The 15897-nt window shown below is 58.8% G+C and overlaps 1 pseudogene across 1 annotated transcript; it reads right to left on the bottom strand.

The window, feature by feature from the left end:
• Positions 1 to 6744: 6744 nt before the first annotated feature.
• LOC309622322 (thimet oligopeptidase-like) lies at positions 6745 to 10169 on the bottom strand (annotated as a pseudogene). The gene is made up of 6 exons: positions 10034 to 10169; positions 9458 to 9833; positions 9183 to 9378; positions 7890 to 8010; positions 7115 to 7253; positions 6745 to 6900 (listed from the first exon to the last, which is right to left on the bottom strand). The product of its transcript is annotated as a thimet oligopeptidase-like (transcript).
• Positions 10170 to 15897: the final 5728 nt, after the last annotated feature.

Below are 15897 nucleotides of genomic sequence, written 5' to 3'. Positions count from 1 at the left end.
TTTATCTGTTCGGAGGGGGACCAGTTGTCCTGGTTTCCGTGGGAGGGAATGGTTTTTCTGGGACATGGGACTTTCAGTGCTAAAACCAGGGTGGTTGGTTATCTTAGTTCTTTAGTTGAGGGACATTTGGGTTGTTTCTAGGTTGTTGATGATTTTGAATACCTACTCAATATAACCAGTGACAGAGGGTTTTTTGGTGAACACAAATGTCCATTTCTCTTGGGTAAATACCTAGGAGTGGGGTTGCTCAGTTGGATGACGAGTGTACGTATCACTGTAAAAGAGGCTGCCAAGCTGTTCTCCAGAGTGGCTGTATTGTGTAGCATTGTGGGAGAATTCCACTTGCTCTGCATCTTAACCAGAACTTGGTAGTGTGTCAAAAAAAATTAAAAACCGGTTTTTTAGCCATCTTAATAGGTGTATAATGATATCTCCTCACGGTTGGCAGAGATTTCCTTTATTCGCCTTGAGTAGTGTTGTGCCCCCAGTGCCTGGGTTAGTGCCTGCTATGTAGTAGACACTCAATGAATTTTTTTTTTTTTTTACTGAGTGAATGAATGTATGGATGGATGAATGAATGAAGTCAAAGGGGCTTCCGGTATCTAAATCTGTTATAGCAAATACATAGCACACGTACCGCCAATTCCCCCATGCCCCATTCTGTTTCCATGGCAGACGTCACTCATCAATTGAGCCATTTTATCCACCTGCTTCATTTCAGACAGGTACGATCCAGTCCTTTGTGTAGCAAGTGAGATGAGCCCCATGAGCTAATGCAGCTTTAGTTCAAGCCTCTCATTGGCTGAAGAAGAGGCCAGGCTCAGAGCAGGGTCCAAGGCTGCCCAAGGACTCACAGCGAGCCAGTGGCAGGACTAGATCTCCAGGCTGGGCTCTCCCCAGAAAAATGCACGACGTCTCTGACAAGGCTGGAGTAGGATGGGAGGCATGGACGTGGATCTGGGCCTGAGGCCGGGTTGGAGCATTGTGGAGTGCTCCCTGGGCCCCGGCCGGGTGGGAAGGCTGATGCCGGCGCTCTTCCTGCAGGTGCCCAGGAGCTGCTGGGATGGCCTACCCGCCCACGTTGGCTCCCTGGCCCAGCGGGCGTACTGGGCTCTGCTGAGCCAGCAGAGGGACCAGAGCATCGTGGCCCTGGGCCAGAGCGGTGCTGGCAAGACCACCTGCTGCGAGCAGGTCCTGGAGCACCTGGTGGGGATGGCAGGCAGTGTGGATGGCAGGGTCTCAGGTACAGTGGTCTCCAGGTGACGTGCAGCTGGGACGTGGTGGGGGCGGTGGCGTGGGGGAAGGGAAGGGAGAGTCAGAGGGGGTGCTGGGCGGCTCTTTCTTATATCTGCTCAGCTAGCGTTCACTGAGCACCTGTGTGCAGACCCTGTGCTGGCTTCTGGGCAGGGCCACCCCTAGTCTGTTGGGTACTTTTGTGTGAATTAGAAACAGGTACTCCTTGCCTAAGACACTCACTGCCACATGTGGAACCGTCGTCACGCATTGACATTGTTAGAACCAAACACTTGACCACCACGTTCTGGGCCATCATCCTAATAAGTATACAGGCCTATGGCTATCTGATATAAATGCTGTGCCCTTAGGTGTGGTGTCCTTGTGCAGCGCACAGCCCACTGGACTGTGCAGAGGACCCGATAAGTAAAAACAAAGACAAGGAGGCACTGACAGCCGGAAGGGAGACTCAGCTGCACATCTGTGCCAGACTCCAATGCTCTGCACCGCTTGCTGGCCGAGCTGGGGAGGGGAGAGGCGGAGGGAGCACAGAGAAGGGGCCGGGGGGCTTCCTTGAGGAAATGATGTTTGAGCTGGGCATTAAAGAAAGAGTTTCAACACTGTAAATCAACTATACTTCAATAAAAAATAGTGTCAGTTGGTGATAATAATTACAATATTGATGGGGATCGTGGTAAATGCTTGCTGAGGACTTACGCGCCAGGCTCTATTCCAAGCAGGTTAACTTATTTATTATTTAAAACATCCCTATAAGGTAGACATTATTATTATTTGAATTTTATAGATGAGGCCATTAAAACGCAGGGAGGTTAACCAGCTTGCCCAAGGCCACACAGCTCATACATCCTAGCACCGAGATTCAAACACAGACAGTTTGGCTCCAGAGCTGTTACCCCTGGGCCAGTGTCCTCAATGTATTGTTGCCCCTCTGAGGAGCCTTTTTAGTTGTTCTTTCTCCTAATCGTCTCCCACCGTGAAAAGTTAATGCCATAGATTCACCATATATTTGTTTATGCAGTGTGTGTGTATGTGTGTATATATATACAGACACACACAGACATGTGTGTGTGTGTGTGTGTATCTGTGCTCTATTCTATACATAAGAAAGGAAAACTGCCCCCATCCTCAAGAATCAGTTTCTGCCCTCTTGGGGGCAGTATTCCCCCTGCTGAGAATATATGGCCCAGGCAGTATTGCTTTTCTAATAATAACAAACAATACTAACACCACCACATTTGGAGCATGTTCTGAGCACTTTACATTATTAAATCTTTTAGTCTTTGTGGCAACCACATGAGGTAAGTAAGTACTATTATTACCCCCATCTTATAGATGGGGTATCTGAGGCACAGGGAGGTTAATTTATTCGCTCCAAATCAGGTGACTAACAACGGGGAGAGGCCATATTCAAGCTTGTTTAACCATTGTACTATCCTGCTTCTCCACTGGGCTTATTCCAATGCTTTATTGATCACCTGTTCTGCACCTGGCCCAGGTTAGAGCCCTGTGAGGAGCTGGGGATACAGCAAGGAGAGGCCCTCCCAGAATGTAGATCTGCTGAAAGTGTGTGTTGGGGGAGTGGGAGTCAGGCTAGGCTGTATCCAGGTGCCTAGCACATAGTGGGTGCTTGTTAAATAGTTATGTTAAAAAGCTTGGGACTGCTGGGCTTTTTGAGCTGGCTGTGATGGGCGTTCCCCGAGAGCAGGTCCAAGAATGTTAATGCTCTGCCCTCCTCCTAGACTCCACCAGGCCCAGGAGGCCCTAGGGCAGCCCTTGTCACTCAGATCGTACCAATCCTAGGTGTGTGTATCTCCCCTTCTGGGCTCACTCTTGCTCACCCCGCGCCCCTGCTTGCAGCACAGGGCCAGCCCAGCAGCGGAAGAGGTGTGGCTTAGAGCTGAGTTGGGGGAGTGGAGGGGCCCCTGCTGGGGCCTGGGGCCAGAATGGGGTCCTGTGAGAGGTGGGGGTGGCAGCACCCGGGCCACGGGTGATGCCCTGTCTGTGCCCCACCAGTGGAGAAGATTCGAGCCACCTTCACTGTCCTCCGGGCCTTTGGCTCCGTGTTCACCGGCCACAGCCGCCGTGCCACCCGGTGCTCCATGGTGATGTCACTGGACTTGAACGCCACAGGCCGAGTCACGGCCGCCCAGCTCCAGGTGAGGCCTCTGGATGGGAGGGAGAGGGGGCTCTTTGGGGCTGCAGTAGCCTCAGCCCCACTCAGCAGGGCCCACGCCTCCAGCTGGGACCCTGGAATGTGTCTAAATGGTCATCGCTCCCCAGGCCAAGGCCAGCTCCTCCCCACCTCACTCAGTGCCCAGACATCTCCTCCCGGAGCAGGCCAGCTCGTCTGTGCCTCGGAGTATCACAGGGATGAAATATTCATGAGTAGATACATAATTCAGCCGCTCATTAGCTGGGTCTTAAAAGCGTAAGCTGAAATTAAACAGGCGCTCGCTGGCCTTCTGCGGCCGCCCGTGTGTGACAGGCACATGGCCTGTTTGTTCCTCTCTCTGAAATCACCTGGCTCCTCCCCTTCCCCCCCCCCCCGCCCCCACCAACATTCTGTTTGAACAGAAAACAGGATTAGGTTATTAGAAGGGTTGTTTGTATGCGGAGCTAGGAGAATACCCAGACTCGCTGGTGCACGATAAATCCCTTTCTGTCCCGGCCCTGAAAGTCTACCGTGCATCACCATGTGGGTCAAGTTATTAAGGGCTTCGGTTGCATAAGAGTGTGTTGGAGGGCGGCTCTGGGTTAATTGTTAGTACCCTTGGATTCCTTCATCGGAATGAGCCCGTTGCATTCGTTGATTGCCTGCGTGGACGCTGAATCAGTGAGACAAAGGCCTGGCACGTTTTGATTTGGAGGCGTCCAGCCAAGTTGGGGCCTGAGGTGCTGCCTCGAAGAGTGGGCCTGGGGGTTGGTGGGGGTGTGCGGGCAGCCTAGCGGGGCCTCGTGCTGACCGGCGCCTGTCCTCTCCCCTGGCAGACGATGCTGTTGGAGAAGAGCCACGTGGCCCGGCAGCTGGAAGGGGAAGGCAGTTTCGAGGTTTTCTCCCAGATGCTATCCGGATTGGACCTGGCTCTCAGGTGAGCGACTGGGCTGAGCAGGGACAGCCGAGGGCAGTGAGACAAAGGGCCTCCGCTCTCCAGGGCCCCAGCCCTGCCTCTGCCCAGAGGTGAGAGGCAGTGGAGCCCAGTGGTTAGGAATCTGGCCTCTGATTCTTGCTGCCTGGTACTGCTCCTGGGCTGGGTGAACCTGGCCAGGTGTCACCTGCTCTGAACCTCCGTTTCTTCCTCTGTAAAGTGGAAATAGTACCTTGACTGCTGACCTTACAGGATTAAGTGAGATAATTCACATATGGCTCTTTATACACGCTGGGGGGTGGTGGTGGGTGTCTGCTGTGACGGTGACATTTTGGTACAGGTTCTGACAGCAGCGTGGGAGGTGGGCAAGGAACAGCAGACCCCAAATCTTCCAGAAGCTCCTAAACTCTGTGAGAGCCTTGGGTGCACCTGAGGTAGCTCAGGGCGAGGAGGCACCAGGTGGAACAGCAGAGAAGCCACAAGACTCATCTGGGAGGGCCTTCTGGGGGAGGTGGCCCAGGGAGTCATCTCTGCCCCTCGCTGACTCCTGGGAATTCTTGGACATGTGGCTCCCTGTCTCTGAGCCTTGGTTTCCTCATCTGTTGAACGAATGAGTAAGGTTCTATCTAGTGAAGCTCCAGGGAGTGCTCACCCCAGGCGAGGGGTGATAATTTTCAATTTGCCTCTGCGTCCCCCATCATTTGTCTCCTGCCTTCCACCCCCGTCTGAAGGGCAGGCCCAACCTGTCCTGAGCCTCCTGGCTAAGGCCAGAGGGGCACCTTACCCTTTGGAGAGAGGGCAGATTAGGGAGGAAACTCCCAGTTTTCAGAGCAGGGTAACTGAGGAGTAAGGAAGCTTCTGGAAGGCCTTCACTTAAGAAGGGCCCATTGAGGGCAGCAAGTGAGGAATATTCGGGAGGCAGGGCCAGGGCCTGAGGCAGACCCCGGGGCCACCTGGGGCACTCTGTGGAGCCCCGTGCCATGATGCCCACCTGCCCTGCCAGGCCACTGGTGTGGGTGGGTCCTCCTTTACTTCTGGTCCCTTCTCTGTTTCCAGGACAGAACTGTACCTGCACCAGCTGGCAGACAGCAGCTCCTTCGGCATGGGCGTGTGGCCTAAGGTAAAGAGGAGGTCCTTCTGGGTGTGAGTGGGTGTCTGTGTCCCCATGGCCAAGGTGGGCGGGTCCCCTGTGTGGCTCGTCCCTCTGCCACTGGGGTGAGTAGTTGGCAAGGGCTGGTCACGTGGGGGAGGCAGGGTTGCCTTTATGGGGCCTGGGCTTGTCAGGGAAATGAGTCTTGTGCTAATAAAGGGAACCAGGAGGTGGTTTGTGTAGAGGTAAGGGCGCGGTCTCCGGGACAGGCTGTCTGGGTTCAAACCCCGGCTCTGACACTTACTGGATATGAGACCTCAGGCATGGACCCTAGCCTCTCTGAATGTCTGTGTCCTCTTCGGTAAAATAACAACAGAACGGGCGGGCAGGCTGAGGAGAGGACAGAGCGTGGCACGGCCTGCCCGCCTGGGCCACGGGGAGAAGGTCGGGGCGCCGCCCGCGCCCTCGTTCCGCTGCCTGGCGTCCTTTGTGGAGGGAGGGCTCCCAAGGAGCTCAAAGGCCAGGGAAGGACACACGGGACGGTCCAGAGCCACCCTACCGCTCCAGTGGTGCAGCACCCTCTCTGAATTCCTACTGCCACCAAAACACATCCCTAAGGCCTTTGGGAAGAATTGCTAGGACCCAGGAAGGCGGCCCCTTGCTGTGGTCCAGACTTCAGCAGCTGCCGATGACCAGAGGGAGCCAGCCGGCCGGCCGTGAGCAGGAGGACAGGACACGGGGACAGGGACAGCCACAGCCGGGCTTCCCGCAGCTGTGCCCACCGCCAGAACCAGCTCCAGCCAGTCACAGCCCCCGAGATGCCAAACAGAGACGGGCGAGAGGCCGGCAGGAAACTGACACCCCCTCACTGGAGAGCCTGCCCGGTCGGGGTGCGGGGCACCATCCCCGTCTGAACTCACCCCACAGCTCAGCCGTCTCCCAGTGACCCAGACGCGTCACCACGGCCCCAGGGCTGATCCCCGACCAAGGTCAGAACTCCCCCCAGTGTGACGGCCCCCATGCCACTCCTGTGGTGGAAGGGACGGCAGGCAGAGACCAGGAGTAGAGTCTTTTTTATTAATGGCTGCGTTTTCAAAGAACCGTTTTGTTACCAGGAAAGCTCCCCAGGAAGGGATTGCATTAGTGCAACAAGGGGGAGCCTTGATGCCAGGCTTTCCAGACACTTCCAGGTGGAGACTTTTGGCCTAGGCCGGCCGCCGGGGACTCGGGGGCTGGGAGGACACACGGCCCCTCCCCCGCCCCGACGGGGCGCTAAGGCACCCGGCCCGCCTGGGGGGGCAAAACCCCGTGCCGTCAGCAGGCCGGCGGCTTGCAGCCCTCAACCTGCAGCCCTTTGCTCAGGAGGAAGGCGTCCTGCATGGGGTCACAACCCAGGAAGAGCTTCACCATGCCCTTGGCATCCTCGGAGCCCCCTGGCCTCAGAATGCAGCTTCTGTAGTCCATGGCAACCTGAGGAGAGGGGGCGGGGCTGCAGGAGGGTGGAGCACCCCCTTCACGGAGGGTGTGGGTGTGGCCACCTCTGCTGTGACTCAACAAAGGGCAGGGGAGCAGGGGGTTCTGGGCAGGGCCCTCAGAGCCTGGCAGGCCCAGGCGGGCGGCAAAAGCATCTAGGCCCAGGCCCAAGGACCTCCGTGTTGGTCTGCACGGCAGGCCGGCCTCTCACCTTGCCACTCAGGACGCCCTCCTGCTTGAAACGAGTGTGTGGACCGTGTCCGCGGAGTACACCTCGCTGCACAGGTAGCCATAGGACTGGGCGTCGTAGCTTCCTGCCAGGTGGCCGAAGGTCGCAGGCAGGTGGGTCCCTGGGACACACGCGGAGAGGCTCCTGCCCGGTCCCCTGGCCGCTCCGTGCCCCTTCCCCAGAGCCCAGAGCTTGGGGCCTCAAAGCAGCCCTGTCTGAGTCCCCTGCCACTAGAGGGAGTATTGGCCCAACACTTCTAGAAAACGGGGACCTTGCGGGCAACTCAGTGGAGGGACACAAATCAATCTTTGCCGACTTTCTGCTGAAGCTCACGAGGGTTCACCCCTAAGCCTCTTACAGGGACAGCTGCCCGAGGCTCCGAGGGATGAGTCAGGGCTCGCCCTCCAGCACGGGGAGAGCGCGGGTTAAAGCGCTCACGAGGGAGTGAACTGCGTCTCCGCACCGACACGCTCGGGCAAACCTCGTCGACGCGTTCCGTCCAGGGTATGAAGCCCTCTCCTGCCTCTTCCAGGCTCTCCAGAAAGCACGTGCAGATACGCCCAGCCCACCCTCGGACTCCGCGGGCCACAGCTGGAGGGACCAGCCCAGGAACCCAGGCAGGAAGAGGCCAGAGGTCAGCGAGCCTCGACCAGAGCCCGTCAGTCGGTCCCCCTTCACACACCACCAGAGGATCCTCTTGACCTGGGCAGTAGCCGCCAACCGACCGCTAAGGTGGGCCCGGCGTGCGCTTGGCTACCTGGCGTGGCTGGGACCCCGAGGATCTCCTGGCAGAGGCGGGCATTGTCCTAGGCCGGGTCCGAGGGCGTCTGCGTGTGCAGGGCCTGGTCCACCTTGGCCAGGACGATCTGGCGCAGGTTGAAGAGGCCTGGAGGGCGGGAGGAAGGAGACGGGGGCGCTGGCACTGTGTCCAGGCCGCGCTTTCCAGCCGGGCGGTCCGGGAGCCCCTTTCCTTTCCCTCGGCCCGGCCGCACGGGGGTTGGCCAGCCGGGACTTGATGAGCTTGTCCAGCAGCTCCTGGGGGACGGCGCTGCTCGTGCCCCGCCGAGACTGGCAGCAGCGCCAGGGCTTCACAGGGCGCGGCGCTCCCGGCCCCAGAGCCTACCCTCTGGTTCTCATCCCCGGCTGTCACCAGAGTCGCAGGCAACGTGCCCTTCTTTTCGTTTGTCTTTTTTCCGGCCCTCGACCACGCAAAGGTGTGAAGCCCTGCCACTCGCTGCCACGTGGATGCACCGTGAGAACACGGTGCTCAGCGAGAGAAGTCAGACACAGAAGGACACACAGGGTGTGACCCCACTGAGGGGAAACGTCCAGAACAGGTAGATCCACAGAGTCAGAGTGGGTTCCTGGTTGTCAGGGACAGGGGAGGGGAGGGAATGATAACTAAGGGCGTGAGGGACCTTTTTGGGGTGAGGGAAATGTTCCAGAACAGGGCAGTAGTGACGGCTGCACAGCTCAGTAAAGTGTCCCCACGCGCTCCGGTTGCAGTCTGTGAGAGCATCGCTCTCAGGACGAAGGGCTGACTGCAGGAAGACTGAACGAGCACTGGGTCCTGGGCCCAGACGCTCATCTGGGGACCCCCCCCCCACATTGGGAAGTCACTGGGACTTGCTGAGCCTCCACCGAGACTGGCAGCAGCCCCAGGGCCTCACAGGGCGTGGTGCTCCCGGCCCCAGAGCCTAATCTCTGGTTCTCATCACCGCCTGTCACCAGCCTTGCATGCAACGTTCCTTTCTTCTATTTTGTCTTTTTTAAAGGCAACTCTTGAATACCTGTATTTAACATTGCAGGGAACCAGTCCTGACTCCTTGATCTGGGACTTCCAGCCTCCAGAGTCTCGAGGACATCCACTTCCGTTGTTTACGCGCCCAGTGCGTGGGGTTTGGTGATGGAAACTGACACCGAGGGCGTCTCCTCGTGCGGGGTGACATCAGCGGAAGAATCCCGTGGCGAGGGCCTGCCTGAGGACCACGGGAGAGCCCGGGCCCTCCCCGCCCCCTGCCTTCAGCCCCTCGCCCGCACCCTCCTGGGAGCGGAGCTGGTGCATCGCTTGCCAGAACTCATGGAAGTAGGTCTCCAGCTCATCATGCTGGAACAGGGAGGGCGGGTTGGGCGTAGGCTTGGTGAAGTTGGCCACCATGGCCGCGATGGCAATCTGGCGCCTCCCGTCCTGCTGCAGGCAGCCCGGCTGCAGGCCAAAGCAGGCCATGTGCCCGGACTTCCCTTCCCTGGGGAGGGACGCGGGTGAGGCCCCGCTACCACAGAGGAGCCCCGGCCCACGGCCGACAGGTTCCCCCACGCATGCACCGAGGGTAGAGGTCCAGGTAGAACTTGCTGATGGATGACCTTGCCCGAGGCCGCGTCCCGGACCGTGTAGAGCCTCACATCTTCATCTTCGTGACGCATGTTGGCGCCTTCCTCCAGGTCGAAGGTCAGCCCCAGCAGCTCCTGGGAGATGCCCAGCCGCCTGCGCGTGACCACCTGCATGGGGAAGGACTCATTGAGCAGGTACTGGTCCACGTGGTAGCGCGTCTCCTCCCCCTGGTTCATGTAGTAGCGCAGGTCCTAGACGTTGATGGGCCCGTCAAAGTGCAGGCCCCGCCTCTGGCACTCAGCCTTCTTTAGCTCCAGGATCACGGCCGCTCCTGCTCCCCGAGGGGCTTCAGCTTCTGGGCCAGCTCATCTGCGGGCGGAGGGGAGAGGCTCAGCTATGTCCCTGTGGCAGCCGCCCAGCCGCCCCCCACCCCACGCCCCTCGAGGCAGAATGAAGGGTTGGGGAAGGCGACCCCCAAGGGCTGACACAGTGGGGTCTCAGGCAGCACCACGTCCAGTCAAGGTCCACCTGACCCCCGTCCCCACTGGGACTCGGGGAGGCGGGGTTACCTAGGAAAGTGGCCACCACCTGGCTGGTCTTGGCCATGTTCATCTCCAGCACAGAGTCGGCACGCGTGCTGAATCCCAGCAGGCGGGACTTCTGAGCCTGCAGCCTTACCAGCTCCCCGAGGATCGCGCAGTTCTCCTGGAACCCAGAGACAGCCAGCGCTGGGGACCGTGGGCCACGCCCTCCCCACAGGCCCCGGGCCAGGTCTCTGTGGGTGGGAGGGCTCTCAGGCCACTGGCGGGCACAGCCAAACCCCCTCCCTCCTCCTCCTGGCCTGGATTTCTAGACACTTTGGTGCTGTCCTAACATGTGGTCTTTATGAACACAGGTCCTTTTGGAACCAGAAACGGCGTGAACCATGATGAGCTCTAAGGCCAAGGGCAGGAAGAAATGTGACCAGGCTCTCCAGGAGCCACCCAGGGGCCTCCCCGGGCTCAACAATACAAACTTGGCTGCCGTGCAGACAGCAGCTCATCCCCACGGCGCCCGAACAGCCAGCCCCTGGACGGCGAGAGACCTGTTGCTGCAGGTGCCCCGTGGTTGGCTGGTGAGGCCTGGCCCCAGGCGTACGCCACCTTCTCTGGGGCCACCTCTCTGGGTCTGCGGTGGGGTTCTCCTGGGAGCCCCCAGTCACCACAGGACCAACGTGGCCTGTCTGCAGCCCAAGAAGGTGGGGACACAGGTCTGTCCCCCGTGGACATCACCCGCGAGGCCGAGCAAGCACCAGTGGTGTCTGCGGGGAAGATGAAGGGCTCATGCACAGCCCCCATCTACTGAAGATGCTAAACGGGAGAAGCACAGACTGCAGCCACATGCGGTATGGACCAAACGCAAGTGTCCTTGCAGGAACCGATGTCTGAATGTCGAGGCTGTTCCCGGGCCACAGTGAGAAGGCCCAGGCCCCACGCAAGGCACAGAGAGGGGATGGGGGGAACATCTGCGAATCTGAGCTCATCGGGCATCACCCCAGAAGGAGAGGGAGAGAGCCAGAAGGAGATACGGAGGCAGAGGGAGAGAGAGGGAGGTACAGACGTCTCTCCTTTCCCTGGGGGTTCTCTAGTGCAGCCAAGCCTGAAAACCACTGCATTTCGGGAGATGGGTCCTCGTGGAAAAGTTAAATAGTAGCTCATGGCATTATCGACACATATTAAAATGGCCCCAAATCTTGGGGAGTCAGGGAGGGGAGCTGGCGGCTGCCTCGTAAAGGAGGAGAGATTGGGCGTCAGAGGAGGTGCCTGCCTCCACCACCTCCGCCGCCGCTGCCCCTCCCCCAGGGCCCCGCAGACTTCATCTCCCAGCTGTGGTCCTGGGCTGGAAGGCAGCGGGGAGGTCAGGCCGTCCCAAGCATCAACGTTGACTTCAGGGCTGATCTGAAAGGCGCCTGGTGTTTGTTGAAGCAGAAAAAAGAGAAAGCAGTGGGCAGAGGATGGGAGGGGGAGGGAGCCCCCATCAGCCCTTCTCCCTGTCTCCCTCTCTGTCTCCCTCCCTCCCTCCCTCCCTCTACCTCCCTGCCTCTCACTCTCCCTCCATCTCTCCCTCTGCCTCTCTCCCTCCCTCTCTCCCTCCCTCTCTCCCTGTCCCTCTTGCCCTGTCCTGTCCCTCTCTCCCTCCCTCCATCCCTGTCTCTCTTTCCCTGTCCCTCTCTCCCTCTCCCTCTATCCGTCCCCCCTCCCTTTCCCCATTTCCATCTCCCTCTCTGCCTCCCTCTTTCCCTGTCCCTGTTTCCCTGCTCTGCTCTCCCTCTCCCTCTCCCTCTTTCCCTCTCCCTCTCTCCCTGTCCCCCTTTCCCTGTCCCTGTTTCCCTGTTCCGCTCTTCCTATACCTCTTTCCCTCTCCCTCTCTCCCTCTCGTGCTCCCTCTCCCTCTCCCTCTCCCTCCACCTCCTTCCCTCTCCAGAGAGGGAAGGAGGTGGAGGGAGAGGGACAGGGAGCAGGAGAGGGAGGGGGGAGAGGGAGAGAGGGATAGAGGGAGGGAGAGGGACAGGGAGCAGGAGAGGGAGGGGGAAGAGGGAGAGAGTGATAGAGGGAGGGAGGGAAAGACAAAGACATCTCTCCCTCCCTCCCTCCCTCCCTCTCTCCCTCCCTCTCTCCCTCCCTCTCTCCCTCTTCCTCGCTCCCTCTCCTCCCTCTCCCTCCGTCTCTCCATCTCCCTCACTCCCTCCCAGAGACAGAGAGACGAAGAGGCAGAGACAAGGGAGAGGGAGAGAGGGAGAGGGAGAGAGAGGGGGAGAGAGGGAGAGACGGAGAGAGGGAGAGAGAGAGAGGTCTCTTCCTCCCTTTCCCTCTCTCCTCCTTCTCTCCCTCTCTCCCACTCTCCCTCTTCCCTCTCCCTCCCTCCCCCCTCCCTCTCTCCCTCTCCCCCTCTCCCTCGTCTCTCCCTCTCCCTCCATCTCTCCCTCTCTGGGAGGGAGTGAGGGAGAGGGAGAGACAGAGGGAGGGAGAGGGTGAGACAGAGGGAGGGAGAGGGAGAGAGGAAGAGAAAGGGCGAGGGAGGGAGAGGGAAGGAGGACGAGACGTCTCTCCCTCTCCGTCTCCCTCCCCCTCCCTCTCTCCCTCTCCCTCCCTTCCTCTCCCTCTCCCTCTCCTAGAGGGAGGGAGGGAGAGGGAGAGACAGAGGGAGAGGAGAGGGGGAGTCGGAGAAGGAGGTAGGGAGAGGGAGAAGGCGAGAGGGTGCCTGCTTCCCTCTCTGTCTCCCTCCCTCCCTCCCTCCCTCTCCGTGTCCCTGTCTCCCCCCTCTCCCTCTCCCTCTGTCTCTCCCTCTCTGGGAGGGAGAGAGGGAGAGGGAGAAGGAGGGAAAGTGATGGAGGGAGGGAGAGGGAGAGAGGGTGAGGGAGAGAGGGAGAGAAGGAGGAGAGAGGGAGAGGGAGGGAGGAAGAGAGCTCTCCCTCTCTCCCCCCTCTCTCCCCCTCCCTCTCTCCCTCTCCCCCTCTCCCTTGTCTTTGCCTCTCCCTCCGTCTCTCCCTCTCTGAGAGGGAGTGAGGGAGACGGAGAGACGGAGGGAGAGGGAAAGGGAGGAGAGGGAGGGAGGGAGAGACGTTTCCTCCCTCCCTTTCCTCCCTCTTCTCCCTCTCCCTCTCCCTCTCCGTCTAACTCTCCCGCTCCCTCCATCTCTCCATCTCCCTCACTCCCTCCCAGAGGGAGAGGGGAGGGAGAGAAGGAGAGGGAAAGAGGAGAGGGAAGAGGGAGAGGAAAGAGGCAGAGGAAAGAAGCAGAGGGAAGAGGCAGAGAGGGAAGAGGGAGAGAGGGAGAGGGAGAGAGAGGGGGAGAGAGGGAGAGACGGAGAGAGGGAGAAAGAGAGAGGTCTCTTCCTCCCTTTCCCTCTCTCCTCCTTCTCTCCCTCTCTCCCACTCTCCCTCTTCCCTCTCCCTCTCTCCCCCCTCCCTCTCTCCCTCTCCCCCTCTCCCTCGTCTCTCCCTCTCCCTCCATCTGTCCCTCTCTGGGAGGGAGTGAGGGAGAGGGAGAGACAGAGGGAGGGAGAGGGTGAGACAGAGGGAGGGAGAGGGAGAGAGGAAGGGAAAGGGCGAGGGAGGGAGAGGGAAGGAGGGCGAGACGTCTCTCCCTCTCCGTCTCCCTTCCCCTCCCTCTCTCCCTCTCCCTCCCTTCCTCTCCCTCTCCCTCTCCTAGAGGGAGGGAGGGAGAGGGAGAGACAGAGGGAGAGGAGAGGGGGAGTCGGAGAAGGAGGTAGGGAGAGGGAGAAGGCGAGAGGGTGCCTGCTTCCCTCTCTGTCTCCCTCCCTCCCTCCCTCCCTCTCCGTGTCCCTGTCTCCCCCCTCTCCCTCTCCCTCTGTCTCTCCCTCTCTGGGAGGGAGAGAGGGAGAGGGAGAAGGAGGGAAAGTGATGGAGGGAGGGAGAGGGAGAGAGGGTGAGGGAGAGAGGGAGAGAAGGAGGAGAGAGGGAGAGGGAGGGAGGAAGAGAGCTCTCCCTCTCTCCCCCCTCTCTCTCCCCCTCCCTCTCTCCCTCTCCCCCTCTCCCTTGTCTTTGCCTCTCCCTCCGTCTCTCCCTCTCTGAGAGGGAGTGAAGGAGACGGAGAGATGGAGGGAGAGAGAAAGAGAGGAGAGGGAGGGAGGCAGAGGGAGGGAGGGAGGGAGAGACGTCTCCTCCCTCCCTCTCCTCCCTCTTCTCCCTCTCCCTCTCCCTCTCCCTCCAACTCTCCCGCTCCCTCCATCTCTCCATCTCCCTCACTCCCTCCCAGAGGGAGAGACGGAGGGAGAGGCAGAGACAGGGGAGAGGGAGAGAGGAAGAGGGAGAGAGAGGGGGGAGAGAGGGAGAGGGAGAGAGGGGGAGGGAGAGAAGGAGAGGGAAAGAGGAGAGGGAAGAGGGAGAGGAAAGAGGCAGAGGAAAGAGGCAGAGGGAAGAGGGAGAGGAAGAGGGAAGAGGGAGAGAGGAGAGAGGGAGATAGGGAGAGGAAAGAGAGAGGGAGAGGGAGGGAGAGGGAGAGAGGGAGGGAGAGAGGAAGAGACAGAGGGAGAGCGAGAGAGGGAGTGGGAAAGAGGTAGAGGGAGAGCGGAACAGGGAAAGAGGTACAGGGAGAGAGGGAGGCAGCGAGGGAGGAGAGGAAGCAGGGAGAAAAGAGAGAAAGAACACACCGTCTACATTTCTGTCAAATGACACCGGGGATCCTTACACAACCAGGAGAAAGTAACACAGGGAGGCTCTTTCTCAGCTGGAACTGGAACTGCAGACGGGGCCAAACACCACCAGGCTGGCCACACGTGTCCAGCCGCCGCTCCAGCCCCGTCAGCCGTGAGTCCGGTCACCAGGGCTCTGAGTGTCTGCTCCAGGGAGCTGGGGTTCACCCTCTCACCCGGGAGGCCGGGCCAAGAGAGCAGGGCCCCGGGCTGGACACATAGGGGAAAACGCATCCCCACAGGACAGCTTGTGCGAGCAGATTCAGCTACCAGATTCTAGAGGCCCGGGACCACCCTGTGGCCCGTGAAACCCAGGAGCCACGAGGGTCTTGCAACGTGATTCCTGTCCGTTGGACTGTAAAGTTTATGTAGGGAATCTTGGAAACAGTGGTAACAAGGCTGAATTGGAACGAGCTTTAGGCTATTATGGACCACTCTGAAGTGTGTGGGGTGCTAAAAACCCTCCCGGCTTCGCTCTCGTTGAATGTGAAGATCCCCGAGATGCAGCCGATGCTGTCCGAGAACTAGATGGGAGAACACTATGTGGCTGCCGAGTAAGAGTGGACCTGTCGAATGGGGAAAAGAGAAGTCGAAATCGTGACCGCCTCCTTCTTGGGGTCGTCGCCCTCGAGATGATTATGGGAGGAGGAGTCCTCCACCTCCCGCACATCTCCAAGATGGAGAGCCTTCTCCGTCAGCCAGAGCAGGTCCCTTTCTAGATATAGGAGAAGAGAGAGATCCCTGTCCCAAGAGAGAAATCACAAGCCGTCCTGATCTTTCTCTAGGTCTCCTAGCCGATCTAGGTCAGATGAAAGGAAATAGAAGACCACTTTGCAAGAGGAGTGGTGTACAGGCAATAACTTCATTTGGCAGGAGTATGTACAGAAAATTCAAGTTTTGTTTGAGACTTCCGAAGCTTGGTGCACTTTTTAAATGTTTTAGTTGTTCACATTTGTTTGTCTCTTGGGACAGTGACACATAAAGGTGTCATTCTCTATGGTTTGAAATGGGTCCTGGGAGGCATGTAATATGAAGAATTGTTACCTTACAATGTTCCCTTAAGCAAAATTGAACTTGCTTTGAATTTTTGGTCTTGCCTAGACTGATAATAAAACTCTAACTCCTGCCCACCTAAAGTGTGATGTTTACTATTATGGAAACAACACTGGCAAACATTGAAAAGACTTTCTGTAGCTGGGATATGGTATGCAGCTGTAGTTAAGCAAGCAGTCTTTAAAAG

Source organism: Balaenoptera borealis, assembly GCF_965194805.1.
Source record: "Balaenoptera borealis genome assembly, contig: HAP1_SCAFFOLD_2111, whole genome shotgun sequence".
Classification (NCBI taxonomy): Eukaryota; Metazoa; Chordata; class Mammalia; order Artiodactyla; family Balaenopteridae; genus Balaenoptera; species Balaenoptera borealis.
This window is presented reverse-complemented; position numbering and strand designations above follow the sequence as displayed.